General features: G+C 42.2%; 1 long non-coding RNA gene across 1 annotated transcript in view; it reads right to left on the bottom strand.

Moving 5' to 3' along the window:
* The window catches only part of LOC121670745, a 230,032-nt gene that overhangs the window by 87,838 nt on the left and 115,546 nt on the right, over positions 1-26,648 (bottom strand). The window lies entirely within an intron of this gene.

Raw genomic sequence — 26,648 nt, 5'->3', positions numbered from 1 at the left:
AGGAGCATGTCCACCTATGACAACCTGGGACTGCATTACCAAAAGAGAAAGAACCCTTTAACACAGGAAAAGTAAGGCTGGGTAACAAATAAATTAGATACAGACATGAGATAATAGAAAGCACAGTAATCAGAAGACATGTTTTATTATTACAGGTGGAGATAATGTTGGGAAAAAAAAGTGTGGGAGAATGCCTTGGGCTTGTTTTAAGACCAACATAAAAATGCAATACCTTTATGTCTGCTTTAGCAGCTTTTTCTTAAGTAAGGTTTATTTTTGCCCCATATTTACTTACTCTTCACATGTAAAAACAGGCCCATTGAAATATTTAAACGTGCCAAATACTTGGGATTTAACATGACCGTGTCTGAATGCGAGGTCATTGTTTTGCTTACAGCAATATTTCCTACAGTCACATAAAAACCTCCCCTTCCATAAACTTCAGTGGGGTCAATAAGAAATTCTTTTACTGACCTACAGAAGGTTTCTACACTTTTATTCTCTTTTATAAAATAGGCTAAAAATTCAGGTAAGAACTTTGGTCCACTCTAAGGTCTTCCTTCATATGATCATGATTATTGTCCTGGGTGACTGAATGTCAGGAATTCTTGCAGGTATTTTTTTTTTAGGTTCTACAACTCAAATTGCAAGAGAAAATTATATTTATAATCCTCTACCATTAACCTTCATATCAGAAAGAAATAGCTTTGGAAAGATGTGTAAGTATTCCTCAAAATCTGTTTTGAGGAATTTAATGATCATTAACCTGCTGCTAACCAAGATTAATAATGATCTAAAGTACATGCAATACAGCTAAGAATAATTATACAAATTCTGTAGCTTTTCTCTTGAATTTTTAAATTCAAACTTGGAATAAGAGTACTGCCCCATAAATTCCACCATTTTAATCAACAAAAGTCTTGCTAATGTGCCTGTTAGAAACAGGAGGTTTAAATATTGGCTACATTTTTACCTGTATTCCACAAGAAATTGGCCATTTTATGAGAGTTAAGACAGAGAGCCCATTATAACCATGAGAAAAATGTTTTTCAAAAGTTGAAAGAGAAGGCAAAATGAAATGTGAATATTAACTACACGCCCCAATTTCTCCACCCACCCTCCAGCCATTTATAGGCAGTTCATAGAAGGTCTACTGGATTTGCTATCACACAGTGACAGAACAAAATATTTCAGTACTTTGCAAACTTGTAATTTTGTAAGTGAAGATTTGAAATGTTGGTATCCAGTACAACTTCTACAAAATTATCCTTCTAATTAGCATAAGCTCTTAAAATAGCTTCTGAGAACATCTTCTTGCAAATTCCTTTTCAAACAATATTAATTTTTTTTAATAATCATAGAATCATATGATACTTCTTTTTAAATAGCATTTTAAAAGTGAACACAGTGAGTATAAGTGCTGTTAGAATAATTTTTATTTGATTATTGAAATGTATACTTGCATTGCCTTTTTGTTTGTTTTGGCAAAACTGCCTGAAAATCCTGGAGCCAGAACTGGTTCAGGTAATCGCAAGTGATTTGTTCATTTCAAGTAAGAATTATACCATATGCCACACTTGAAATTAGAATTTAATCATCACCCACCACGCAGAGAATACAGACGGTTTTGATAAAATTCCCTTTTCCAACTAAAACAGTCATACAACGTTTGTTGTCTTCCTTCAGTACAAGGAAGAAAAAAGAACAGAATAAAAACTGCTTCCATTAAAGAAGGATTGCAGAGAAACTTTTCCATATTTGCACCCTCTACCAAGATAGAGCTGGACAAATGCTGGGAAAAAATGACTTACGAACCTTGCACACAGATATCCCTCCCTGTCCTTAGCTGCACCACAGTTTTGCTAGCAATTCTTTGCCAACACTTAATTTTTAAAAGCATCTTTATGCACAAGAAATAGGTTCAGATTTAATGAATTAATCCCCCACTGGGACCTATCTCCAGGTAGGTTATTCTACACAAGTTTATCCAACCAGGCCAGAAACAAAACCTGTATTTGTGCACTCCAAATCATCGCCTAACTTTTGAGTACTGAGGAAAGTAACTTTTAGGGCAAGTCAAATCTCACATAACCTCAGCTCAGGAAGCAGAAGGGTTCCTTCCGCCTCACTGGTAGCAGGACATCAAGTGGCAAAATAAATGCATCAGCCAAAAGAAAGGACTGGAACACTGGGAAGAGAGCTGGGTCACCAGTTATATCCAGTCTTGAGAGGAAGTAAAACAACCAAGAAGAAGCTGGTAATATTGTCTGATCTCTTTCAACGGGAAAATTGAAATGAGATGCAGATAGCAATCAGTGCCGAGCTGTTTTTGTCAGCAAGGAAATGCAGACCACCATGTCCTTTCCTCCTCTGTATCTGACTTCACAGCCCCCACCAGCATCCCCTCTTTGGAAACGTTTCCATGTGAAAATATTTAACACCTGTGTGGGAGCTCCGCATCACTGCAAGCAGGAGAAATTCATCATGAGCATTATCAGGTCGCTCTTTTAGGCAGCAACAATTTTCAGACACAAACTCCAATGCTGAACCAATGTTTTCATTGTAAAATATATTCTTGAGTTGAGAAGGAGAACCCAACATATATAAATCAGGAGAAAACTCCACCAAATATGTTTTGCTCTAGCAAACCATAAGAGTTTGCCTGATTGAGATGTACAGAAGGAGACGGGTAATGTGTGTGCAAACACAAATTTCCCAAAAATCAACGACTCGCCCTTTACAGAAACATCCACGTTCACACATAAACAGGAGGAAAGACAGGCAGGTAGCAGAAAGTGGAAGGGGTTAAATAGATAAGGAAATGCAGTGCATAAAGCTAAATTTGAAGGAATATATTTGTTTTAAACCTTGGTTGAGTAGGGCAGGAACAGAGCCATTGATATGCTGATCACTGTAACAACACAGAGCACGGAGACAATGTAAAACTTTACTCCTACATCTGATTCAGGGTGCTGCTGAATAGCAGTTGTTGGAATTTATACAAATAACTGTTCCTCTAGTCTATGTTTATGATATTTTATTAATCTTTCTACTATTACTATTATTATTAATAATACAGGAGTGCTGTTTCTGCAAAGCTGCATTGTGTTCTCGCAGACATCTGCGCTTTGAAGAATTTCCTTTCAAAATTATAAAATATTTATATAATAAATCATCAGATGATTTAAAATTAAATCATTCTCGTTGTATTTATGTTCATGAATCAAATGTGACTTTTCTCGCTTTACATAGGTCTGTGCTGTTTTCAACCTCAACCTTTTGCAAGTGACATTTTCATTTAGAATCTTATCATTTCATAATTATTACCTTTCAGAACTCCTAGGGAGAGAACAAAAGCTTCCTCTTTGTATTTCCATTGTTATGTTTCTTTGAAGAACAAATTAAATTTCAATCCCAGCCAAAACAAACTTTTAAAGTACGAAATAAATGAAAAATTACGTGCAAAAAATAACAAGCTGTGCAAGCTTAAAGTGGCCTCTCGTGAGCACAGGTACATTCTAGATAATTTATTACTGTGTTCTCTTTGTTTAACCAGTAGACCAAGCTCAGGCTAAGGAAACATGGCAAACATCTTACTGAAGGTGATCTGAGCTGCTCTAAACTGACACCAGGACTCTTGTGATGTTAATAAATGAGAAGGGATTGTTTATACCCCCAGAGTAACTATTTACCATCTCTCAGATTATCATTACCTTTTAATTGTCCTCTGACCTGTCCGAAGAGGAGAAATCTGATTATTTCTCAGCTCCCTTGCAAAATAGGGAGCCACACTCTATAAAATACCACATTTACAAGGTTGTAACTAATAGTAATCCTCACGTTCATCAGATTCTTTTAATTTCACTCCAGCGGGCAGATTATTCTTTTGTTTTTTTTTTTTTAGGTAGATGCCGTGGTTTGGGTTCATAGAAAAGGCACAACAGTAACAGTAAAATGAAGCAAAATATCTGCGAGCCTGGAAGGAGCTTCTTCTTTTTCAGGGAAATTTTGGTTTGAAGTAAGGAAACAAACAAACTTTGCATTATCCAAAAAAAAAAAAAAAAAATCAGCCTGGAAGTAGGAGGAGGGGTAAGAAATCAAGGGACCTGGAGAGTGTTCAAGTCCCAGCAAGGGACAGGAATGTAAGTGGCTCCTGGCAGCCCTGTCCGGATGAAGAGCCGGGGTGGCGGCACTCGAAGCCTGGCAGAGCGTGCGGCGCTGATGGCAGCGAGGGAGAGAGGCACTCACCTCGTAAAACAGTGACACCTGGGTGATGCAGCAGCCTGCAATCCCTCCTTCCCAAGCCTTGGAATCCCAGGTTCTCCAGCACATGGAGGGGTTTTATGAGATTCACCAACGCCCCGGAGAAGCGAGGAGGTCGGGGATGGCATGGCCACACGCAGGGCCCTGTGCCCCAAATGGACCCTGCTTTGATTAAAAGTTGTGAGCCCATCGTGTTTTAACATCAGCTCAGCTGCCAAATCTGCTGAAATTCACCCATTCCAAGCTAGAAGTAGCTGCACGGTCCAAAATTATGAGCAAAACAGAATAAAACAATATTTTGTTTGGACTCAAAAAAATAATTTATTGAAAACAAACATTACAAATCTATTTTATTTCCCCCTGGAGCCTTGCAAAGAGAACCAATATTCAGCTGATATATTTTGTATATGGCCACAGTTATACATTAACCTCAGTGATTTAAGCTGCAGTTGTGCCTAAACACCCTTGGTCAGCATGGAGCCCCTCGTGCGAGGCACAAAGTGCCACCACGATAGAGAGCTGGGACAGGGAGGGGACACTGAGACACTGAACTCCCCTCAGCTTGGTTAGCACTGGGGCTTAACTCCTTCATTATCGAGGTCTCCCACCAACCTTGAGCATTCCCAGCTGCCTGGTTTTAAATACACTTTTCCCAATCCATGCCCTTCCCAAATCACCACTGCAGCATCCCCTAACACCTCTGCTATTGAAACCACCTCGCAGTTTTTCCAGGGTTTTTCAATTCCCAAGTGTAGTATCCCTAAATTTTGCCTAATGTAGATATCAGCCAATATTACTGTGTTATAGATGACATGGGAAGGAGTCCCAAATCATGTCAGCTAGGGACATAAACAACTTAAGTTTTAATCCTTTCCAGTGATATCACTGTTTCAGAAGTGAAAAGAGTAAGATATTATTTCAGTCATTTGATCTTCTTATTTTGGATATACACTGGATTACTTAGGGGGGAGTTTAATCCAATTAGGATTGCCTCTCTCAGCCTAGACAAAAATCAATGGGGAGCTCCTTCTCAGTGAAGGACACAACTCACCCTAAATAAAGGGAGAAACCGGTTCATCAATATTCCTCACGTACAATTTTAAACCTGCTACTCATCAATCCTACTTTTCAGAGAAACTGGTTTGGGCTTTGCTATTTTTTTTTTTTTTTTTTCCCAAAGAATAAGATGTAAATCTACTGCCATCAACTTGGTGTTATTCCGAAGCTCTAAGAAGAAAACCACCTGGTATTTTTCTTCAGCCCCTCTATATGCATATGCAAATCCAACAGCTTCAGGATCTGCCAAACTATTTACCAAGTTTGTCAGGGAAACAGCCTCCGAAACAACCTTCTTTCAAAACAATTTTCTATGATTCTAAATTCTTCCTTTGAACGCTATTTTTGTCTCTGAAAGCATATTCGCCCTTGCAGTCTGACTGCTTGTTAAGGAAAAGCAACGAGAAAAACACTGAAATCTCACTGTTGGCCTATGTTCTACTGCCAGTGTTCAAACATCAGGATCCCAACAGTATCCCAGCGCCTGAAAAACATCTCCTTTTCTTTGCAATCTGCCCGGGTTGTGGATGAGAAATTGCCAGTAGAAATTACAACATTTGCCATGACTGAGATGGGGTGGGTTTTCGCATTTGGATTGAATGAAACCATGGAAAATGTTGTTAGTAACAACTCCAATGTTATAAAAAATCACCAAGTGACAGATTTCAAGATTAAAAGGAAATATTAAAAATCCCCTTCAATATTTAAAGCTTACTTAACTAGTAGCACTTCACTTGACACTGACTCGTGTCATTTTCTTTCATTCCTCTTTTGATCCATGTAAAGCAGTTACATGATTGCAAATATCTTATCATGTCACCTTCTCATATGGATATGAGATGAAAGAATATTATCTCAAGCTGAGTGATAAGTCCTGTACCAAAACTACGGGTGGAATCTGCACAATCTGATGCTAAATGGGAGCAGGGGGGTGGCGGCACTGGGCATTTTTTCTTCCTGATATTCTCTGTTGAGGATAGTTGAGAAAAAAAGGTCTTATTTTAATAGGTTATTCAAGGCTCATAATTAACCACTGAGATTTTACACCAGGTTAGCTGAGCTTCTTGTCAAGGCACAGGGATCACTCAAATTGCTTTTATTTGCATGATTACGAAGTGGCAAACCATCAATACTCCTTCACCTCTGATTTTAAACATGCAAAGGGCATCAAAAGGCCTATTAACATGAAGTAAAATTAGCCCTCATCTGTTTTATTTTAAAGGGACTCTTCCCTCCCCCTCCTCCCCCCCGTTTTCTTATTTGGGGAACTGGGTTCTTTTCCCATACTTGGTATGTAGTACATCTTTTTTTCTCAGACTTAATTCTCCAAGTCTGGTCTGTCAGCCAGTATAAACAACACTTGATGAATGAGACTCAAGGTGTTTAGTCACCTGAAGCAGCTGTTTGAAGTAACTCTACACACAGCCTGAGGCCCGTGTTTTCACAGCTGTGGGAACTCTTCAAAAGCTTTTCCTCTTGGCCTGCTCCTTTGCTGTGGCTTTAGACTCTTAGCACAAAATCTGGACAATTTCAAAAGGGCACAATGAAACTAGAGACAGCAATTTTTGATGATTTTGGGCCAAAAAAAGGGCCTAGAATAAATAAATGGAGTACATTTGAAAGTGCTTTACCTAGGTGGGCTATATATCTAAGAACTGCTCACTCTACATGTGCCCATGCCCTCACTTAAAAGGGGAGATGGGGGGGTTCAAGCCCTGCTCTCTGTTTACAGCTATTTTCACTTTCTTCTCTGATGCGGCAGATTAGAAACTCAATGTTTATGGGCCTGGAAAAGCACATACCTGAAATAAACTCAGCAAGATTTTCAGAGTTGGAAAGCTCTCCAAACTCATAAATAGAGTTTGCAATGATTAGTGATCTGTGCTCCCCGCTGGGAAGCTGTGGAGAATTGGCCTCGTGGAGGTCGTGTGATTGCTTCTCCTGGCTCCAGGGCTGTGCCTTTGTGATCTGCCTCACTGTGTCCATGTAGGCAGCCAAAGAAGTGATGGGGCCGAATTAAAACAAAAAATAAAAAAATAAACCAAAACGGAGCAAGGCGCTGAGCTGGCAGGGAAATCACAGTTTTGCAAACGCGGGACCCAATGGCGCAGCTGGGCTGAAATGTTATATGCAGAATGAGGTCATGGATCAGAAAATGGATTTTATTTGGAGGTGGGAGTGGACTGCAAGCCTCAAAGCGTGGTGACGAACTCCCTGGAAAATCCTGAGGGACAAATGGGCAGGTTCTACCTCCCCAGGATGAGCAGCACAAGGCTCCTCGCGGGCTCAGACAGATATTGCTCAGCCTGTGAGTAACGGCGGGGCCACCACACCAGCCCCAGAAGGTGAGCATCCCACGGGAAAGGGAGATGGAAAATAACTCCAGCAAAGCATTGACGTGAGCCCCAGAAAGGGATGTGAGTCGACAGATTTAATCGGGGAGGTTGTGTCAGGTGGATGCTTAATTCACTGAATAATGCTTTCCATTTCTGAGTTCACCCAAACAAGGAAACATGGGCACATCCAACCTCAGCTTTCAAATGTGTCCAACAAAAGGCATCAGGAAGCTTGCCAGGAAGAGTGAGGATGGGACAAACTACTCCTGAGACAGTAGAACAAACATGCCCCAGCCGTAGCTGTTTTAACACCGCATGCCTCCCACACATTTCTCCATAAATCCTTCTTTTCTTGCCTCTCCATTTTCTCCAGTTTACAAAAATTCTCATGTTAACAGAAAACGTTTAGTTTAAATTGATCCTCAGCCATCCTTGGCATGTATTACATACGCTCACTCTTTTATGTTTTATAGCTTATGTCATCCTGTATTTATCATTTAGTGAAGGCCTTATATTTCTGGCTTGCTGTTGCCCCTTATCAGATGATAAAATGTTCCCTCAGGAAGGAGAGAATTTTTATGAATTATGATGATACTATAGAAAATAAATGACTTATTGGCACTACAATCAGGCTATACATGGAAGCATGTTCTTCAAAAGTTTATAGAATCAGAGAATCACAGAATCCTGGAATGGTTTGAGTTGGAAAGGACCTTAAGAACCACCTAGCTCCAGTCTCTAGCTGTGCTCTACATGAGAAAGGTGTGTGTGCCAACATTGTCACTCCCAGGGAAGGAAATTCCCCGAGGACAGAGTGGCCATGTGGTGGCAAGGATGGTGTTTCTGCCTGGTCAGAGGTTTAGGATGAGCCCTGGGGATGAGCTGTGTCCTGGGATCTCAGCACTAAACTGCCTGTTCCTTCATGGCTTTCATTTTCCTGTGTCAGGCGGTGGTGGAGTTTCCAGATACTTTGAGAACTGCAGGGCATAAAAATCTCAAGTGTAGATAATGAGGATTTGAATGTAAATAAGCCTTTTGAAATACATTCTATGTTACCGTCCACACCTGGATGCCCAGGGGTCTCTGGGTACATGTGTTTTGCAACGATACTGAAGGTCAGGTGGTCCAAACTCCATCCTGGTCCTTGCCTTCACCCTTCTAATGTGCTCCCACCCCATTCCCACTCCTGACCAACCCCCGAGAGGTTTCAAGCAGCCAGCACCAAAGCACATCTTGCACTACCAGAGACACAGCTAGGCTGGTCCCTTCTCTGCACAAACATGACATAAATACTGACACTGGTCACACATCGACAGAGTCAAACTTTGCTAACGAGCCACTACAAAATTCCAGATAAATAGGCAAACCCGCTGCTAAACAGCATATTGCAACCCTTCCCACCGTGCACACGTGCAATTGTACATAGAGGGGCTTGCTGTCTTTCTCCTCAGCAGCAAATTAAATAAGAAGAAAAGTTTCAGGTAAAGATGTTTGCTTAACTTAAACTAGAAAAGTAGTTTATACTGCCAAAGCCTGGAGCTACACAAAACAGCCCACAAGCAGCCAGGGGAGTGTTCTCCTCAGAAAGGTACTTCAAGCTTTATTTTCACTTTTCAGGTAAATCCTGTTCAGGGGAGTGAGGGCTCCCAGGCACCATCTGTGCAAGGCCACTCACTTCTACGCATCTCTCAGCTAGAACCAGATCTGCCTTTTGATTTTGCTCTGTGCGAAGCAGTTTCTCAACCCCTGCATAATAAACAACCAACAACTCCCAAAACAGATTCAGGGTTTTGTCAGTGCCGTGGGGCTCTCAAGGGGACATTCCTGGACAACACCAAAGGCAAGGAGGATGCCACCTGCATGACATGGACTTCACTTGACCATCACCTCTGAGCCCCTTGGTCAGCCAGCCCAAGGACTGAGCCACCTTTGGGGTTGGAATAGGTTTAAGGGATACAGGACCCTAAGGCTTATTTTTAAGGGGAAGTTAAAGATTTCATACAAGCTGAACAGCAGAACCCTAAGCCCCATATGAACACTAAGGTAAACATTCCCTGGAGCATTTTATGAGTTCCTTCTCACCACAAATGGCAGCATTTTACAACACAATTTAAGTAGAACACATTCAACAGGTCACTTAAGCAATGTGATGACTCTGGGATCCATTTGCTGTGACAGAGCTGTGCCCTTCCCACCTCGTCAGCTGGATCATTTTTGAGGTGATTTTACAGAGTTTTTAGATGAAAGGAATAAAATCTGGGAGGACTGACTTTAAAGCAATAATATACTTTTGCTATGCAATGTTATACCTCCATTAACCAATATTCAAAACTGTTGAATGCATAGGTAATGGCAACTATATATAGAAATGGCATTTTGTCTTTAAAGAAGTGAAACACATTAAACTTTATGTGATGAGATGTTAAAGTAAGAATTGGTAAGAGAACCTTACTCCACATATGCATGTAAATGGCTTTATGGGGATATCCTGTTGGAGATGATGGGTTCCTTATGAGCAACAGCTCCTGAGCAAAAGGTTCCCTATCCTGTAAACACAAAAATGTGAGACACAGCTGGGAAGTCTGCCTACAGGCAAGGCTTCAGGTGAGTAAAATGAGCAGTCAAAGCTTGAGGAAGAGAATTCAGGAAGACCTATCACTGCCTTTGCCCAGAAACAGAAATGGAGAGGAGAAAAAAAAAAAAAAGAAGAAAGGAAGACAGGAATAAAAAAAAAAGAAAAAATGTGGAAAGAAAAGGGAAAAGAATGTAATTTACTGCCTAACTTCTAAAAATGTGGTGTAATATTTCAGGCTGAACATATATGTGTACATATATATATATAACATGGTTATTGGAGACACCAGAGACACCACAGTGCAAGGTTTTTCTTCTCTCTGTCTCTAAAACGTTTTCCCAGGTTAAGTACAATTCCCATGACTGTCATAATGGCTCATCTGGCTCTCAGGCTGGATAGTGGTACTGTGCGTTGTGTTTGGCTGTGAATACCAGTGCACCCAATGATTTCCTTTTCCATGACATTTCTGAGAAACAAATACTGGACCTGATTCACATCCAGCCACAAATATGAATCAAAACCCAATACAAAATTGGATACACGTTGGAAATTTGATAACTTGTGAATATGAATTTACTCCCGTAGTTGCTGAGCTGCTAGTGGAAATCTGGAGCATGCTTGGAATTACAATTTTTGCTGTCCAAAAACGTGCATAGCTTGTTCCCTGTAATCGTGTTTCTGATGAAGTCAAAGACAGAAATCCCACTGAAAGAGCTGGGGAGGAAGGACTTTGTTTTAAAGACATACACTTTATGGAAGCTTTCCTACTTGCTGTCCTTTCAGTGTAAAATATGAGTCAGTCTAATCCCTTTCTTCTTCTGTGCATTAATAGAGACTTGAAAAAAGAAGTTACAATTTTTATAAATTGGAATGAAGTGGCCTCTGTTTTCCAACACTTGCCAAAGCATATGGGGTCAAACCCAAACAGTCACCCACCCTAGCCAGCTACATGTCTTATTTAAACAATCAATTAGTGTCAAAGTTTCCAGTAATTAATTTCTCTACCAATTTACATATTTCATTCCTTTCTTTTTTTTTTTTTTTTGTTTTTGATTTTTTGCTTTCATGTTTTGAAACTGTAACGCACTAACATCTATTTAAAGCAACCTCCCCTACCCGGTGATTGATGTTAGATACAACAATTACAATGCCAGTACCAGGGATAATTCTTTGCAGATGTTGTCAAATTACAGGTTAAATGAGGAAAAAAGTTCCTTTCTTCCGGCCACCCACTCTAGTTCCCTTGAAATAGGTGCACATACTGTATATCCTGTGCTGTAGGTGCAGTAATTCCCCGTCCAGTCACTCATCTGGTTTAAATGACTTCCATTTGCCATTTCAAAGGATGACAGAACACTGTGTTCAGATTGTTTTGCAGGTACCAAAAACACAGTAACTCTGCTTTGTGTTTTAGCTGGCAAAGAGAAGTGAGCTCGATCTGGCAAGGCTGTGCTGGTTTTCCCCTTAATATAAATAACATTTGCCATTGTGGAGAAAAAAAAAGAAGAAAATTGGGGGGGAAAAAAAAGTGAGGTTAGATTATTTTAACCCTTCATAAACCTTTGCACTCTTTGAGATAAAACAGGATCCTTGTCTTCATGTTATAATCATAGCAGGGTGTGTTTTGTGTTGACAGCTGAAAGATTGAGCATAGGTCCTGCAGTCTGGGGAGATGTGATGAAACTTCTCCATTACCCATCCCTTGTAGTGGAAGCCAGGCACGGTGACATTCCCTGAACCCAGGAGAAGGAAGGGAACAAGCCATAAACAGAATATGGAAAAAATCAAGAACAAATTGAAGAACTGGCTTTGCCTGCCCTGGTGTGAGGCCGGGATCGTGCTGTGCTCAGGAGGGGGGCAGAGTGTGCTGCTCCTGGGCTCAGCCAGGAAACCTGCACCCTTGGCACAGCCCACAGCCACGCTCTGCAGCAGCACGTGGTGGGACAGCCATGGGCTGTGTGACATCAAGGTGGGCTTGGCCACTTGGCACCAGTCCTAGGCACGTTTGACCCCTGCTGTCTTGGGCTTGCAGGGCCAGGTTTTGGTAGCAGGGGGGCTGCAGGGGTGGCTTCTGTGAGTTTCTGGAAGTGGAACTTGAAGCAGGTTTGCTGGCAGGACTTGGAACCCCACTTAGGACCCACGGTGGAGCAATTCCTGAAGGATTGACCCCGTGGAAGGGACCCACATTGGAACAGTTCATGCAGAACTGTAGCCCATGGGAAGGACTTATACTGGAGAAGTTCATGGAGGGCTGTCTCCTGTGGAGAGAACCCCAGGCTGGAGCAGGGGATGAGTGTGGAGACCAACCCCTGAGGAGGAAGGAGCAGCAGAAACGTCTGAAGAACTGACCACAGCTCCCATTCCCTGTCCCCCTGCACCATGAGTGAAGGAGGGAGAGAAAACTGGGAGTGAAGTTAAGCCTGGGAAGTGGAAAGGGGGGGGGAGGCATTTTTAGACTTAGTTTATGTTTCTCATTATCCTACTCTAGTTTGATTGGTGATAAATTGAACTGATTTCCCCAAGATGAGCCTGTTTTGCCCATAGCAGTAACTGTGAGGGATCTCTCCCTGTCCTTACCTTGCCCCACAAGTCCTTCACTTTATTTTCTCTCCCCTGCCCAGCTAAGGAGGGCAGTGACTGAGCAGGTTTGGCGGGCACCCAACATCCAACCAGGGTCCACCCACCATACCTGGGAAGTGCCTCAGTTTGCTGATTAACTGGACAACAGGAGAGTGGCTAAAAATTCCATAGGTGCTCCAGGCACTGGGTACCAGTGCAGGATGGGCCAAAAGCTGCTCCATGGCACAGACACACCCCATTGTCTCCCAGCAGACTCTGGAGCTGCGTCTGCATTCCCAGTGCCAGGTTCTTGCAGGCGTGCCATGCCTCAGCCCTAAGGCTTTGAATGGGATTTCCATTTTAATTCTTTTCCTACATATGTCAGGCTGCGATCGCTTGTTCTCACAGCGTACAGGAATGAATCCTGGCCAGGAGAAGGGAGACAAGAATAATTTACAAATAGAATCAGAGGACAGCAAAGCCAGGCTCTCATACTTCACACTTTTGGCCAGGAAAGTGGCTTGTTGTGTGGCCTTATTCTCACTGCATCTTCCCTCCACGTCTGATTTCCAACAGCACGTAGAATAAATGCGCTGAGAACAGCTGCCGGGCAGGACAGGCAGGCTGACCTACAAGCACCTGTGGTAAGCAGGTATTACTGTGGCCAAAAAGATCAGGGATGGGTGGAAACAGTTATTTGGGTGATGGTGAACATCCCCACTGCCAATTTGCAATATCATCTCTTTCGTAACAAAACCTCCTCGGAGGCCTCTGCACAACTGTGTGCGAGGTAACTGTTGCATGCTATTCCCTAAATATGTTCTCTAAATATTCACTAAATAGTCCCTTTCTTTACTTTAAATCACCACCCCAGGACTCTTTCTCCTCCTGGCTACGCCAACATGCATCCCGAGGTATCACCACCCCAACCCATTTATTTTTAACCTACTAAGTTTAATAATTTTCTGAAGTGAGCTGCAGGGTGGTTTGTGAGTACTGAAGGCACGAGCATGTGATTTGTGTGCTGAGCCTCAGTGTCTTGGCTTTCCAGAGGAAAGCACAGCTTGCTGATGAAGTTTGTGGTTTTCCTGTTTGTTGTCTGAAAAAGGGAAAAAAAAAAAAAAAAAAAAAAGCATGTGGAGGTGGGGTGCCAATGGGCAGAGTGGGGTCAAAAAGGGAAAAAATTAAAGACCTGAAGATTTATTTCTAAAGAATTAAGATGCTGAAGCCTCATTTACTTCAAGGGTTGAAGAGATTGCAGTGTCCTAAATGGAAGAGGATCAGAGACCCTGCTCTTTGAAGCACAGTGTTATGGTTTAAACAGTATTTGACCCCAGTGCAATGGTCATGGATGCTGCACATGTGGCTGCAGCTACTAGAAACTAAAGGGTTTTGGTCTGCCCCAAAGTGAAGCCAAAGAGCCTTTGCATGTAAGAATGCTTAAAGCTCTCCAGCAGCTCCTGCCCAGCCAAACAGGCAGTTTCTGTAAAAGGATCAAGAGCTTCCTGCCAGCCTCCCTCCCTCTGTTTCCTTTTATTATACACTTTTGCCACATTAAGTGATTTTAAGACCAAAGGACTTGCTTTACGGGTAAAAGAGGGTGGACAGGATTGCGAAATGTGAGGGATGTCTAATCTGTGACTTTCCGGGGTGTAGGATGTGTGAGGCTTGGTTAAGAATTTGGTAACGGGGTGGATATTCCCTCCTGTGAACAGACCTTCCCAAACCGGTCATTATTTAGCGCACCCTTAAAATAAAAAGTAATAATTAACACGTTTCTGATTTTATTCCTGGCATAAATTAAACGCAACGGTTCAAAAATGCTACTGTGAGCACATTTAAAGAATCAGCAAACAGCAGTGGCATCAATATTTCATGGACAACTTGAAATTTTGCTCATATACTCTGACTATGTAACTTCTAAACCAGCTTCCTGCCACTGCTTTTGCCAGGGAGACTCACCAGTTCACAAAAAGGAAGAGTGAAATGGCCACAAGCCTATCACCCACAGCTAGGAAATAAAGATCCCTCAGCTGACAGAGGAAATAAATTCCTTTAATCTATGTTGATGTTACAGCCCAAGCCTACAGACAGGTGGATTCCTGCACAAAGCTCTGTCTGTACATTCAGTTCATATTTGCAACTGTTTGCACAAAGGATGCACTCCATGAAGTTTTTGTTTGCAACTGCCCAGTGCTGATTTCCAGCGGCAACGATTTCAAAGCCCTGACCATGTTAAACAAAAATACTGTCTCCACGGGGTTAGAACTGAGAAGCCAACACTGTCATATTAACACCATAACCGCGCACCAAATCTTTGCTTGGATAAAGCCATTTGCTTTTTTGAATTTGTGGCTGGATTTATATTGCTGTTAACTAATAGATATCAATAGCTAAAGAGATTCTATAGCATTCTGACATTCAATATGTTATTCAGGTTTAAAAGGCTCTGCAAAATGGATGAACTATCTGAGCTGAACAACCTTACAGTTGTAAAAACACTTCTCGAGGTACAGAGGACTCAGATTTAATACTTAGTCTTGCCTGTTTAAGCACATGCTCAAATGTGGACGGGTTTTTCATCTTTTAATCCTGACAGAACAATGCAGCCTCCTCAGAGCCAAAGCTAAATGAAAAAATGACAGACATATCTTATTAGGGACAATAATTTAAGTTATACTTATTTTTAATGCTTCACTTAAGCAATACTATTTTATGTCTTCAAATACATACAGAACTCTTCCCTTCCCGTTGTTGATTTATCTTACAGCTTGCACGGCACAGATTCATATAAAAATAAGATTTTGAGATGATTTAAGTCCCTAACATGTTGGAAGAGCTCTATTATATATCCCCCAAACACAGTGTGATGGATCCTATTTTCATGCTATGCTTCCTTCTTCACAAGCACAATTTCCATTTGCCAGATAGCAACTCAGATAAAAGCTCTAAAACAAAAATAAACTTATACCCAGAACTCTTTGAAAAGGATAATTAATCTTATGGAATAGTTAGGAACCTGGAGAATAATCTGTGAGTGATACAAATAATAGAAAATTTCCTAAATAACTTTTGCTCCTGGTAAGCTTCCAAGCAAGTAATTCACAAAATATGACTTTCTTCATTGGAGAGGTTATAAAAATTTGTTTGTTGGAGGTAGGGAAGGAAATGTAATTAAAGGCTAAATTCAGGCTCACATTTCATTTTAACTAAAAGAATATGTGTGATTTGGATATAAGTCACCTAGGCACTTCCTTTTTTTTTCTTTTTTTTGGTAGATTTTTTTTTAAGGCAGTGCACATTGTCAGCAAATGAGATTATCCAATAGCAGAAGTACATCTGGCTGAGCTGACTATGCCAGGTAACCTTAAATAGAAACTCTGCTGTGCTTAACTGTGTTGCAACACTGGGCTTTGCTGGTAATACTTATCAAAAGTTCCCCTTTGTAGCATTTCTATAAAAAATAAAAAGGGAAGAGGTGAAATGAAAACATAAAACTTGTTGGGGTTTTCTGTATTTATAAAAAAAAAATACCTAACAAAACAAAAAATCCCTCTGCAGTTGGAAATGCTTACAAAGGCATATATAAAATACAGCAACTCCAGTTATTTTTAACTGCATATGGTCTGCATAAAATGAATCTATAGATCAGGGAAGCAATAATGAAAGCAAGTTAAAGGCCATAACAGTTCAAGTATTTTAGCTGGTCTTGAATTTACAATGTCTTCAGGTAATGCTTCAGCATCCAAAGGACAAACAAAGCAAATTTCCCTGTTACTGGTCTTAAAAGAAAATATTAATTTGTCCCCTTGGCAATTATTTTAACTGCAAGAGTGAGATCCTCATCTCGGATACACTGCACACATGACCTTCCATCAGTTGTGACTTTTATTCTCACAGAAGTTGGTTTGATGAGACATATTGTGGGGATTTGCACTGTCTGCTACGTTTTAGATCAAAATCAAGTTCTGGATCCTCAGTTCCTTACAAGTCACTTTTAAACTGAGACAAAGCTTTCGTTTCTGGGGCTGAGCACTCAACTTAAAAAACCCATCTCTCCCCAAAGGCAAATGCTGTATGAAAATAAATTAAAACCCAAATGTTGCTGGTCAGCTATTCTGAATATATAAATAGGCAGTTTCATGTGAAGAGAAGTGACCTGAAACTTTGGGCTTAATCTTTGACAAGTCTTGGAAATGCCCTTCTTTTTGTCCTTTCTCAAGTAAATTTTAGCTTCATTCTGTCTTTATTCTATCAGTAAAGTTATGCATAAAACAAGCTACTGTACAACATGACTAAAAATGGCAGAATCTCACCCAAAGTGAATTACCACAGGGGAAACAGGATTTGGAAAAGACTGCACCAAGAAAGCATGTTTGAACAGATGTGCCATTACATGCCCATAATTCATTTGCAAACTAAACCATTTCTCCACACTTTTAAAGTCAATTGTGCATTTTGAACTGTTATATCAACTCTGTATTTGAATTTTCGACTTGCAACAAATGCACCAGTGCCAGAGAGAGCCACCTATTCAGGAATCTCCTTTTGCAAGATTCCCTTTGGGATACAGAATTCATACTCTTTGAACACAGAATTCTTCTTTTGGCACATGGATTTAATGTTGTGAGGTTAAATCCTCCAAACAGTTGCCTGCGTTGATGCATCTGAGGGTTTTCTAACTTTAGGTACTTTAACCTAAAGCTTGCTGGGAATTGTGTAAACTCAAACTATGGATCTTTACTCACCCAGTTACTTCCCCTCCTATTATTCCCTTTTCTCTGATCCCTAAGCTAAAAACTAAAAACATGTTTGTACAGAAATATTAGTGACAACGACCTTGGCCTGTGCTTTGGCCTATCACATCCCAAGGGTGTGGAAGAACTCCAGTGAAGGTGAGCTGAAGGGCAGATGTGCCTTCTGAAAGAGTTCAGGAAGCTCTCCTAGAGCCACACAGACACATCCTCAGGGCTGCACACCCACCCTCAAAGTACAGAATACTGATGAGACTCTGGCCAGCTAAAAGCTTAACATAAATGTGTGGTGCAGCCTCTTCCTGGTGCTGGAACAGATGCCTTTGTAGGACGTGGTGGTGGAAAGGCAAGTGCACAAACCCCTGAGAATCCAGGTGTGGCTGTATCCTGGGAATCGAGCTGTGCCCAGTACGCTCCAGGGGTGGAGGCTCAGAGCAGTCACGGAGTCACAGAGTTGTTTAGCTTGGAAAAGTCCTCTAAGATCATCAACTGTTCCCCCTGCACCGGCAAGGCCACCACTATCCCATGTCCCCAAGTGCCACATCCCCATGGCATTTAAATCCCTCCAGGCATGAGGATTCTACCACTGCCCTGGGCAGCCTGTGGTCCCACAGCCTGGAATTTGATGTAACACAGACTCAGGAGCTGAATTTGGTTGTCATCTGGGAACAGGCAATACAGGTAAATGCCCATAAAGTATTCCTGCCCTAACAGGGAGAGTTCAGACTTTTCCATGGGTGACAGTGACTGACAGCAGCAGTGTAACACACGAGTCAGAGAGGGGAAAAAACTGACCACAGAAGCTGGTGTAAAGCTATTTTATATGAAAGAAAGGCACTGAACACCTACCAGCTGTGCAGGGGAGGAGTAGGAAAGATCTTGGCCCCCAGTGCCTGGTCCAAAGGACTCCCACCCAGTTCACTGGGGGCATTTCAGATTGGGGCTCTGAGTCACCTTGGCCTGGTGCTGCATCTGTGCCTGCACAGGCTCTGGATGCTTTGTGTCTGTTCCTCTCTTCCATGCAGGGGATCACGAAATCAGAACTATCAGGTAGGATAAAGAGGGGGAGGATGGAGCTGAGCCACAGCAGAACTGATAAAACCCACTGGCTGCTGGATCTGGGGGAAACACGGCCAGGTAAGGGGAAGAAACGCTTAACTCGTACCTTCCCACCTCCCATTAACCACCAGAGACCCTCTAGTCTAGCACAGCAGCCAAGAAAAAAGACAAGAACTGAGATCTTGATGGTCCCTGGGCTCCCTGGAGGGTCTCCTGGGGTGACTCTTCAGCTCAACAACCTCTTTGTGACGCAGGAGCTTCCATGAGCAGCAATCTGCAAAAGGACCTGTGGTGACAACCTCAGGGATCCCAGGAAGCATTCCCAGATATCCCCCACATCCCAGATATACCCCAGGAATCCCTAACCTCCCTTCAAGCAATCCAGTCCCATGGGCAAAGCTCCAGGCAATCAAGCCCAGCTTCTGTCCTGGGGGGTTTCTACTTCCAGAGGTGAGCAGGGTGATACACCCGACTTGTGTGACCTCACCAATTAATCTGGGAATTGTCAGACTCCAGACAGATTGTTCTTCCCTCCCGAATTTTCTGTTGACCTTCCTTGCCCTCTTTCCACTACCCTTGCCTATAAAAATCCACAAAACACTGAAGTTACTGGTTTTTACCACCTTACACATGTTCAAAGATTGCTTTTTTTCTTTTTTCCAGGGAATAGGACCCAACACACTTATAGATTTTAAAACAAATCCTACTTTAAAAATCAAAAAATGAGTCCCACAGAAATCCAGACAACTGCACAGATTTGTGACCCAGTTTTGTTAAACAAAAGACTAACCAAAGACTTGAATCAGAATTGGAAAATATATTTTTCCTCTCTGAGCTCTGAAAAACCCTGGTTTGGGTGTTTTGCCACAGGTTTTGACTTTCAGATGCTTCTGTGTCCACATGTGTGAGCGAAGTGCTGAGTCACAAGGAAGTTTTCCAGTCCAGTTCTGTGCCTCTGTGAAGTCCACAACTCTAAAATCATCATGAAAAACATCTGCATATTTGGGTGCTTCTCTGAGCTCAGCTTGGCATTCAGGGTTTTGGAGGGACTCCCAGGACAACAAAATTCAGCAGCATTTACATGATCTGACCCCACCTGCCCCCAGGTGCAGCTCCTGCCCCATTCCTGATGCCAGGATCAGGGAGGGGGAGGTTCCTGAGGGGTGGCTGATCCCCTTGGGCAGGGAGACAGCTGAGTGTAAGCAAACCAAATCCTTCAGCTCTAAATATCCTTGCCTCTCTCGTTTCTTTTTCCCAAAATCTTATCATGTGAGTGCAGCGTAGTTTCTTGGTTCAATAAGAATAACAATGGCTCAGGAGGCAGGAAAATGACTCACATGGAGCCCGTCCAGCTCTCCTAGTTGGTTCTAGTCAGGTCACGATGAATCAGATGACACTTATCTTACTTTAGACTGCGAATAAAAACCTCTCCCCTCTACACCTCGGCCAATTTTTCTTACATTCTGCAGCATATCTCCCTCCCCTCTCACATTTCCGAGCTCTTCGAGTCTGCCTATCACCTTCCCTGAAAAAATTCCCGTGCATGCATCCCTCCTGAGTAAACCTCTGAGTAAATCCTCTCCTGTGCTCTGTAATTTCCCCTCTCTTACACCTTTTCCACCTCTCTTTGTCCTGTCTGAACCTCGGTTTTATGGCGATTCCAGCTCAGGACAAATACTGCCATATGCTTTTCTTTCTCATGTGTTGCTACACATGACCTACATCCCACCCAAGCCAAAACTGCTTTACTTTCTTTAAAACCCTCAGTGGATTTGTACCTTGGACCCTTGAGAGATTTCAGCTGTATCTGAAATCAAAGCAGAAAACAGATCCTTTCTTAAATTTTTTTATACCAGGTTTATAATATAAACCACAGCAACACTTTCCAAACCAGCAACGCAAAACTGCTTTTGCTTCCCTGACTAGACAGTTCATAAAGGTTTGGGTTCAAAACTGCAGTTTTTCTCCACTTTCCCCTGTAATAAAAAGAACAGATCAAAAAATAAATCCCATGTTAGCAACCTTTCTATTCCCTTGGTAGAGCCTTTGTGGAGGCCCTGGCCTATATTATGATGAAAGCAGTAACTGAAAAACAACAGATGAAAGGAAAAACAATATTTAGTATTGTTATGTGAAAGAGAAGCCATTACAGGTCTGGCTCCAGAGCAAGAGCCAACCCAGCATAGCTTGAAAAAGATGTTCCCGTAACAGGGGAATAGCTTTCGTTTCACATTTCTGCCTTTTTTTTTTCACTCAGAGACTGAGGAAAACAAGGAGCCTGCAGAAGAACAATTAACCTGCGTTCCACTTGAGCAAACTAAGATTAAGAAACAAAGTGGCAAAAAAGCATTGGTGAACTCCAGAAAGGATTACAAAAGCTTACGGATGATCAGCCTAAAAATTCAACCGTCCCCCAACAGCCGCAAACTCAGAAAGTCCCTAAAACACAACCTAGCAGAAGCCAGGAAGGCATACCAAAGGCCTATTCTTACACAGCTTCCCGAACTGGCCACTGCTGGAGACAGGCTACTGGGCTAGAGGGAATTTTGGTTTGGCCCAGAGCAGCCTTTCTTACATTAGCACTGAAGATCACTCGCTGATCTCTAGTGGGAGCAGTCTGGCAGCACCAGGGGGAAGCCACGCACAGCCACCGACCCCGGTGCTTTGACCTCTCGCCTGCACCCTCTGCCACAGTTCTGCAGATCTGCCTCAAACACAGGGAAAAGTTATTGCTGCAACACAGCAATATTTTCACAGGAAAATGAGCTAAAAGGAGAGCCACACCTCAGAGTAATGAAGGTTGGGAAAGACCTCCAAGATTGTGTGGCCCAATTGCAGCCTCGCAGTACGTGAAGGGAGCCAGCAAGAAATATGGAGATGGACATTTTAGAAGGGCCTGGGGTGACAGGACAAGGGGCAATGGCTTCACACTGACAGAGGGCAGGGCTATGTTAAAGATAGCGAAAGATTCTTCCCCGTGACAGGGTGGTGTGGCTGCCTCACCCCTGGAAGTGTCCAAAACCAGGCTGGACAGGGCTTGGAGCAAGCTGGGATAGTGGAAGATGTCCCTGCCCATGGCAGGGGGTGGATTAGATAGACTTTAAATTTCTTTTCAACCCAAACCATTCTATGATTTTATGACCATCAAGTCAAACCCAGTCTCTTTTCCTCACATTTAGGGTTCGAATGGGGCTGACCTTGGCAAAACTTGGTAAGTGCATGGTCGTTCCCAATTGAAATGGCTCCCAACTCGCCACCCTCGCTGCCAAGGATGTTTTCTGAATCCAACACCCTCAATGCTCCCATCTCCCTGCTCTGGAGGCATCTTTTTCAGAGCCAGCCCATGATGCTGGTGCACACACCGCACAGAAAAGCACTCGAGCAAAGAGCGAGTGCACAGCTGCCTTCCTGTAATTACCATCCATCCCCCTACCTGTGGATAGGGATGGGAATGAACCAGCTTCCCCCTTTTCTCTGCAGAACCTCCAATTTTCTGCTGTTCAAAATTGCGGGTAGCAGATGATCCGAGTTGCAACTGCACCAGTGTGAAACTGCCATTGCATCACCAGCTTGCAGACACTGTTACAAAACTCAGGCAAGACGAGGCTCTGGGAGGTTCATAAATGTTTCAACATAACCTGAAGAGAGTTACGAGGAAGCTGGGTCTAAATCTGGAGATTTCTGGATTTGACTATGTACAGCTTGAAAGTCAGTCTTGTCAAGCCTGAGCGTAGCAAACCTTGTCAGCCTTTAGTTGATATGCACTGGAGGTTTTGTATTGAAGATCTTCGCTGTATTTTAGGTTCATTCAGTTAGAATCAAAAGACAGCTTAGGGGAGACAAGACTGCATATATAGAGTACAAAAACAGTGGAAAAAAAAGAAAAAAAAAGAAAAAGGAATAAAATACACTTGCACAAAGCCCCTGTGAGCACAAACTGCAAGCCATGGTTTGCTGAGTTTAAATCCAACTGTAGTTACTAGTTATCTGCTGTTCTGATAAATATTCATGTATCATATGTTCATATCTGACTGCAGGAAAAGAAAAAGGATTCAGAGAGCTTTGTCTGCCCTATGAGCTTTTTATCTGTGCTTTAGTAACCTTCTTACATGTTAGTAAATAAGAACGTTTCTCTGCTCAGACTTTACACTTTTATTATCCTTGCAGATTCAGCAAACCTTTGTTCTAAAATGCTTTGTGCCCATTAGGGCTTTTGATTATAGATTACACCACCATCTGATTTTTTTTTTTTCTCTCTCTCATGGGCAGCATACTCTTCTTTCATTGAGCAATATTCAGAAACTTGGAAATCTAACCTGTGTTTTAGTCTCAGGACAGGCACATTCTTATGGTAAAAACCTCCCCAATTGAACTTGGGATGCATTCAACTCTTGTATGGTTGATACTTGGCCAGGTTAATTATGCAATCACCCCAAGTAGAAGAGGACAGCAGGATACATGAGCATTTTTCAAAGACTTGTTTTCAGCGCAGAGACAGTTTTCTGGAATCAAATAAAGAAAATGGAGAATGTCTGTGATTTACAGCAAACTGGCACACTGAAAATGCAAGGATTTAAAAGATCAACAAGGCCAAATTTGCAGTCATTGAGGGAATGATTACAGCATGTGGCTACACATCCAAGTTTAATCAAGCTACCTTGGGTACCAGCAGCAGAGGAGCTGTGGCAGCAGTGGCTTCAGCCTGCTGGGGACCCTGGGGGTCTTCTCAGGCAGCTGGCCTGTATTAAAAAATGCCCTAGGGTATATCCCTGTGTCCTGCAGCCGTAGGGAGGAGGAGAGAAGATCCAGCAGGCAGGAATTGTGCAGCAAGATTGATTTATTTAATTATTTTACAAACTCTTTTATAGACTTTTTTCTTCATAGTCTAATTGGACAAAGGATCAGCCACCCCTTGGGGGTGATTGGTTAAAACCCTAAAACATCCATTGTCAAAATATTTTTCTGCTATACCATAAACAAGACTTTTCAAGGCTGCAGGTGTTTGGTTGTTTACAGAACCCTGCTACCTCTTCTGCGAGAGAGAAAAGTCTCTCATGGACTTAGAAAACAGCAAGAAAATCCCTGCTGGCAGCATTTTTGTATCTACAGGCCTGAACACGAATCCTTGCTGATGTGGCTCCACGGACCTTGGCACACCTGGAAGCTGAACTGAAACCATCTTGGTGGGGTTTGCATGTCCTGCAGTCACTCTGAGGCTCGTGCAGAGGAGGATCAGACTCCCTGCAGCCTCCAGCCACACCAAACTGGGGACACGTGGGGACAACAGGGGTCTCGCCCTCGGCATCCCGTGCGCGCAACGGTGCCGTCCTGCCCTCCTGAGGCTTTGGAATACAACACACATCCACGTCCTTCAGCTGGGATGGGTGTCCTGAGGCTGAGAGCAGCTCAGTGCAAACAGGGGACCAGCTCTCAGCATTTAAACATCAGGAACCAGGACCCAGAAAGTCAGACTGGCTTTAAAACCCAGGAGGTTCAAGAGGCAAGAATTGTGTTGGGCTTCATTGTTCGGCTCTAACTGGGTTCGTGATTTTAGGCTTTTTCTTAGTAAACACAGGGGCTGGGAAAATACTTTATAAAGGACTACATGTTCAGATTAACAACCTTACTGCAGCCACTGGGGCTTTAGGGACAATAGCAAATATCACAAGATTTGTGCTAAGATTGCAGAAGTTGCCAGTACTTAAAAAAAAAAAAAAAAAAAAAAGCCCAATTTTGGCTTAAAATGTGAACTATTTATTAGCTAAATCCTACCCTGTCAAGATTGCTGGTGATCCTGGATGCCTCTAAACAAACTAAAACACCTCAAAAAGACCTGATTTCTCAGGGGGCGTGTGCTCAGTTATAACAATTTAGGCCAAATCAATTATGCAAAGAATGCAACGATCCTGATTTAACATTAGCCAAAAGGCTTGGAAATTGTTTTTTTTCTGAACTCCAAGATGTCTTCAGAGATCCTGACAAGAAAAAAAAAAAAAAAAAAGAACCAAACAACCCAGAAACCCACAGTAGGAATGAGCAGCTTTCAATTTGTATTTTAACATTTCCCACGGCCCCTGTACATGCAGGCTCCATTCCTGCACCGTCTCTGCTGGTCAGAAGATAAAGCCATCCTTGTCATCTTCTACTAATACTAAGAAAGGCAGCAAGAAATGAAAAATCAAGTCCCTGTCATATTCCATCGAGCACGCTGGCTAGATACGGATGTCTCGCCCCCATTTACAATCTGAACCAAAAGATTTGGAGCCAAGAAAGCAGCTGGCACAATAAAAACAGTAAAAGCTCTAGCTGGCACCTCATGCTGACAATGACTAGCCAAATCTCCATGGGGAAAAATGCCAATATAGATTTCTGTGACAAAAACAACAAAATAGATTTTTGTCAATGTACATAGATTTGACAGGAAGTCAGACAAATCTATCAATAATGAGTGACATATATCTGCAATATTCCCAAACAAAATGGTACATTTGAAGACAAACTGAGAAAATAACTAATTGTGTTACGTGTGACACAGATTCATCTGGACTTTTTGATCACAACACTGTAATTCATTAATGCAGGTTAATTCCTAGTTTTCCAGATTTCCCAGAACTGACCAGATACACAGACATATTTCTAAGTGCTTTCTCAAACATCCTTTAGAACACTAATATTTCAGAGAGGGACAAATTAGTTCTGAGGATCTTGCAGCTGAAAATCAAGCGTTTATGAGATGGAAACCTGAATTTCCTACTCTGGAGCAAACTTTTTAACCATCATCTTTACTTCCACACTTAGAAATAATATACAATATTAAAAAGCTGATGCTGGAAAGTTGTTATATAGTGTTTTTCCTGAGAGATAGCATGTTGCACTATGCAAACAAAAGTATTGCCAGTACTCTTCTGTCACCAAATAAAACTTGCAAGGAATTACCATTTATTTCACTGCCAGATGCCTTCTGTGCTGCATCCACATGGAGACCATGAGAACCAAGTGTCCAAGCTTTTGGGAAGACCTTAGTCCTATTAAAACTTCAACTAAGGATGACTGGTTAAGAAATTCCATACTTGAAAAACTGAATTTAACAATGTTTGTGTATTCCAAGCCAAGCCTCTTATCACACATAGCACCTTACTGAGTACATGGGGATGAATTATTTATCCAAGATCTCCAGGTACACAGAAGTTTTACCCAGCCTTTGGGGCAGGTTCTGACAGAGCTGGAAAGATGCAATTGGGTTCAGAAGCCACAGGGAATTGCTTAAAGTGTGTGTCTAGCAAGACAGCTCTGCAAACAGATGGCAAGACCCAGATAGAAAATGCTTTTTAAGTGAAAAGTCAGAAACTCATGAAAAAAAATGTCTTACTCATAACAAATTCTATAGAGTCTTCAAAAACATCTGAAGTAGTTGCTATACATAAATGAAGGAGATGAGCCAAAGTCGGCTTGACTTGGGAAGTGTATCCAACACAGTGCTCTGATTCACCAGGAGGTGTGCACTGCCCTCAATTTCAGCAGAAATTATAACAATAGGAAAGCTGTCAGAGCCTCTAACTCTCATATATTTATTCTGTTAGAACTCTGAAGATTTGGGAAGCCCCTTGTCACGGACAGTTCACTGACCGATGGAGAGGAGCACAGCACCTGCCATCTTTGTATCCCAGAAACTCCCAGGTCAACAACTAAACCATGGACAGAGATCCTTGGAGAGGCTCCCTGAAATCTACAGCCCTTCTGCAATGATTTATTAGTACAGAACATTCCTTTAATACTCATGATATTCACAATCCGAATCTATTTGGTAAATTTAAGGGGGGGACCATAAGTAATACAACCAGATAGTGATAGCACCATGCAGCAAGTATTTTGGGGGAAATTAACACCCAGTGGCTGAGCCATTTCCAGCCAATTCTATGTTTTGATTTGGACAAGCAAAGGGCTTTTGAAGAGGTTTGCCCAAGGGTCTGCATGGTGGATGGGGGCACTGGTGGATGCTGTGAGCAATGACAGCCAGACCAGCCCTGGACGGAGCCACAGCACCAG

This window comes from Corvus kubaryi, unplaced genomic scaffold (assembly GCF_017639235.1).
Source record: "Corvus kubaryi isolate FWS band 111438036 unplaced genomic scaffold, C.kubaryi_AGA036_p1.0 37396, whole genome shotgun sequence".
Lineage (NCBI taxonomy): Eukaryota > Metazoa > Chordata > Aves > Passeriformes > Corvidae > Corvus > Corvus kubaryi.
Note: the sequence above shows the minus strand (reverse complement) of the source record. Positions and strands in the feature narration are given on the sequence as shown.